Source organism: Suricata suricatta, chromosome 11 (assembly GCF_006229205.1).
Source record: "Suricata suricatta isolate VVHF042 chromosome 11, meerkat_22Aug2017_6uvM2_HiC, whole genome shotgun sequence".
Classification (NCBI taxonomy): Eukaryota; Metazoa; Chordata; class Mammalia; order Carnivora; family Herpestidae; genus Suricata; species Suricata suricatta.
In genome coordinates, this window is record NC_043710.1 from 365,428 (window position 1) to 370,084 (window position 4,657).

At 58.1% G+C, this 4,657-nt stretch overlaps 1 protein-coding gene across 3 annotated transcripts in view; it reads left to right on the plus strand.

The window, feature by feature from the left end:
* The first annotated feature begins 4,474 nt into the window (after positions 1-4,474).
* The window catches only part of PHRF1 (PHD and ring finger domains 1), a 29,041-nt gene continuing 28,858 nt past the window's right edge, over positions 4,475-4,657 (plus strand). For all 3 annotated transcript variants that reach the window (XM_029914935.1, XM_029914936.1, XM_029914937.1), the window contains exon 1: positions 4,475-4,570. The gene's annotated coding sequence lies outside the window, so the exon portion shown is untranslated. The remainder of the gene's footprint in view (positions 4,571-4,657) is intronic.

Here is a 4,657-nt window from a genome sequence, read left to right on the forward strand (position 1 = left end):
GCCCTCGCAGTGGGCTGGCAGCTCCCGGAACGCTCGGGGCCCCGGCGCACGTAGCCCGGCCGCGCCCTCGGGACGCACGTGCGGCCCGCGCTGCCCAAGGCTACTGCGGAGCGCTCTGGCTGGCGAGCGGGGGCTCCGGGCCCCTCCGGCTGGATCCGTCGCTTTGGATGGCTCGGAGTCCGGGTCCGGAAGGGACACGGCGCGGTGCGCAGGTCCATCGGTGGTGCGCCCGTCCTGTTTGGGCTTTGAGAAAGTATAAATTATGAGAATGGACTGTTTAAGATCTGAAGTTATTGACTCCTGGGTGGTGCCCCAAGGTGGCAGCCTAGGGAGATTTGGCCCTGGCCCCTTCCCTTCACACTCTGCTCCCCACCTCCATGGCCGGGGGATCCCTGAGGCTGAATCGCGGGTCATCTGGATCCCTAATGGGGTAGAGAGATGCTTGCTCCCCTTTTGTTCCTGACACAGGAGTCCTCGTGAGCCCTTCCTGCCCTCTCCACAGTAAGCCAGAACTGTCCACTTTCCCTCACCTCACTCATATCAATCAATGTCTCCCATACCTGCCTCTGACCCTGGCCCTCCCTGGAGGACCCTACTCACTTGGCTCCAGGCGGCTTCAAAGAGCTCTCTTCCGTTCAGCGCTATTCTGGCCCTTCATCCAGGGGCTGTCCCCCCTCAGCCTCAGGTATCGTGGTCACCTGGTGGCTCTCTGTGGCCCTCCTGCCCTCCAGCTCACCACTTGTTCCTAGTTCTCTTTTTCTCCACATCCCACATGTGGGTGGGCTAGAGCCCAACACCGGTCACAAAACCTGGATGTCCCGACTACACAATTCCCGTCAACAGATCACTTCATCTCTTTCCTCAAAACCATTGCCAGGGACACCTGGGTGGCTCAGGCGGTTGAGCGTCTGGCTCAGGTCATGATCTTGTGACTTATGGGCTCTGTGCTGACAGCATGGAGCCTGCTTGGAATTCTCTCTCCCTCTTTCTCTGCCCTTCCTCCACTCGTGCTCACGCTCTCTCTCTCTTTCTCTCTCTCTCTCAAAATAAATAGATAAACCTAAAAAAAAAAAAGTTTGCCTGATTGGCTAAGTGCTGGGCTGCAGGGAGGCATCTGCCCTGCCTGGGACATCAGGAGCCTGAAGCCTGGGGATAGAAATTCAAGTGCAGGATGTTGCGGATGTGACCACCTATGGGTGGGGAAAGAACACAGAGCAAGGAGCTGGCTCAGCTTTATTGGGGGTCAGAAGTGGAAGGGTGACAGAGTCCGGATCACGTAGTCTTGAAGGAACTGCTAGGAATCTGCAGGATCCTTGAGGAGGTTCACACCTTCAGGATAGGGTAGAGGTTTGGAGGAAAGAAGTCTGGGATTCAGGGACACGGAGAAGCCAGAAGTCAGGGCGATCTGAGTTCTGTCTTGCCTTTACTGGTATGACCCTCAGCTGTGACCTCCCATTCTGCTGCTTCCAAATGCAACTCTTATCACCCTCTGTAGTGGCTTGAATACTGTCCCCTCAGGAAGATGTCTGTATCCTAATGCCTAGACCCTGTGAATGTTACCTTACTGAGAAAAACAGTCTGTGCAGCTTTAATTGCATTAAAGGTCCTGAGATAAAAAGCATCCTGGTTTACCTAGGTGGGCCCTAAATCCGATGGCAACTGTACTTGTAAGAGATAGACGAGAGGAGAGTTACAGATACACAGGAAGGAAGGCCACACAGACAGGGGCAGAACTTGGGGTGATCTGGCTACAAGCTAAGGAAGCCTGAAGCACCAAAAACTGGAAAATGCAAGAAAGGATTCCCCTTACAGAGTTCCAAGGGAGCACAGCTGCCTCGGATTTTGGACTGTGATTTCTGGGACTGTGAGAGAATGAGCTTCTGGTTAAGCTACTCAGTCTGTGGTCGCTGGTTAGGGCAGGCCCAGGACACTAACAGTGCCCCCCTCCCCAGCTTCCCATGTCTCCTCCCCTGGCCCTGGGGCTGGGTTTGTGTGCTGGCTTGATGGCAGGGGGAAGGGCTGGCCTGGGCTGGACACAGCCAAGGTGGCTCCCGACCCAGCTCCATCCTCCCGTATAAAACAGAAGTGTGCATTTCAAGTATGTTCCTGCCTGTGCTTTGGAGCGGCAAGGCAGTGTGCACTGGTCCACACCACAGACCCCGCAAGGGCTTCAGAGTGCAAATCTACTGGGGGTATGTGCGCAGGGTGCACACATGTGTCCTTGCTTGGAACTAGCATGTGAGAGGTGGCAGGTGGGCAGCTAGTCAGTGTGCACTGGAGTGGTATTACTAATGGGGGTATATAAGGAAGGTGTCCACATGCACATTGGAGGGGGAGTTATGTCAGCACATGGGGAGCATCAGTAGGTGGGAGACATAGGTGTGTGCCTATGCTCTCAAGCGGTACCACCTATGTTCAGTTTGGGCCAGACCAATGGCTCTGGGGACTTTCCTGAGGGCACGTCTCACATCTGAGCCCAGGCTCACATGACTGGGTAGGTGCTGCTCTGTCCAGGGATGTCTGCAGAGTAAGTGCTTTTTCCATCGTGGGTGCATGTATTTATTATGACAAATCTCCAGCGGCCCGCAGGAACAGGTGCACATGTAGGTAGGAAGGGCTACCTACTCCCTCTCCAAAGGGGCTCCAAGTTGGCTATAAGCTACTGGTTCAACTCCTTTCTAAGAGGGTCAGCAGGGTCCCCCTTGGGACCATTTGGTAACCTCTTCTGGGCGGTGTCCTTATATCCAATGGTGTTTAGTGGGCAGGCATGTGTATGTAGAAGCACCAGCACATGCCAAGCTCCAAGCTGTGAAGGACGGGGAGAGGAAGGTGCCAGATTCAGGGTAGTTACTGTGCTGGACCCCACTCAAAGTGCTATCCCAATACTCATCCATCCAGCTCTCAACCTCCCTATTTTATAGCCAAGGACGCGAAGGCACAGAGAGGTTGAGAAGCTCTCCAAAGGTTATGTGATTGATACACTGGGAGTCCAAGTACCCAGGTTCAGGTACCTGGACTGGGGGACACCCTAGAGGCACTGTGCTGTACCAGTCACCCTCCGCCCCCCCCCCCCCCCCCCCCCCCCCCCCCCCGACCCCAACCCGATGGCCCACAGAGAGGAATCACTCCAGGGTCTCTCATATCTCTGGCAACATCCATTCTTCCTTTCTGCAAAGTCCTTTACAGAGTTTGTAAACTAGCTGTAGTTCCTCGAGTTGTAAAGATAAAAAACAGCCCTCCCTTGACTGGCTCCCTCTTGGCCACCGCTGCTCTTCCGTTCTCTTGCAGTAGAACCACTTGCAAGAGTTACTGGTGCTCTGGTGACTGTTCATTCTCTTTAGACTCCCTGTGGCCCTCCCCCCTCCAATGCTGTGGTCCTCAGGGTCACAGTGACCCCCACCTCACCCACCCAGACCCCTGCTTGATGGGCCTTTCTCTTCCTTCCCTGGCTTCCATAAGCCCCTTTCTTGGACTCCCCTTCTGTTTACTTCCCATATCCCCCAGCACACCCCCATTCTTCAGAATCTACCAGGAACTTCTTGCTTCCCGCACCTGCGCTGCCCCCACCCAAGCCCGAGCCATGGTGGCTCCTGAACTGTGGTCACCCAAGTGGCCCTCCTGACCGGTCCTCTTGAGTCTGCTCCGTCCCGCGGAGCCTGTAAGCCAGCATACGTCATCCTGCCCTAAATGCTCCTCTAGGGCCCCTAGCGCCTTTGGCTACTCCCCACACTGGCCCAGCCATCCCGGCTTCCTTCCCGAGGTCCGGCGGCTTCTCGATACTCTCCTCACGGCGGCCCAGCTCGGCCGGCCCCTTTGAGATCCATCCTCACCATCTAAACACTGGCCTGTCCTCCCAGGCTCCTGAGCCCCGGATCCTATCCTGCTTTATCTTTCCTCCCACACGGTGTAGTGATTTAGAGTGCTCGTGGTTTATGGTTTCCTGTGTCTGGACTGGACGCGATGCGGGGCTGGGGTCTCCTACGGCTGTGCCCAGCACCCGGAGGAGTCCAGGCACGTAGGACTCAGTCTGCGTTGGGTCCCGGCAGCAGGCGCCCAGGAGCTGAGGGCTTGGCCAGCAGCGGGGAGGGCCGGGCTACAGCGTGGGGGGCGTGTCCACAGGCTTGGGCGGGGCTAGATCTCAGGGGCGGGGTCTCAGGTGTGCTGGACGGTCGCTTCCTTTCGCCATGGGCCGCGGGCTGGGATTCGGACCGTACCAGCTTCCGGCGGGGGAGGGCGACCCGTAACAGCCTACCGGCGGGGGCCTAGACACCAACAGGTTCTTCCAGAAACTGGTCTTCCTGGGCGGTGGTCCAGTATTAAACAGTGTTTCCATAGACTCGGGTCCTCGGCTGCGGCGAGCGGCGCCTTCCGCCACCTCAGGCTCTTCTTCCCCGCCCTGGTCCCAGTGGTTCCCGCCAACGGGCGGGGCGAGGCGGGAGGGCCCCGGAAGCCGGCTCAGTGCACTTCCGGGTCGGGGAGCGCGCGGCGGTGGCGGCGGCCTAGTCTAGGGTGTCGCTCGGGCGGCGGCGGAGAGCGCCCGGGCACAACTGGAGGGGCACGAGGTTCCCGGGTACGTGCGGGGCCCGCGGCGGTCCTGGGGTTCCTGCCGCGTCCCGGCCGCGCGGGCCGTCCCCGAGCGCCGCGCGCTTTGTCTGAG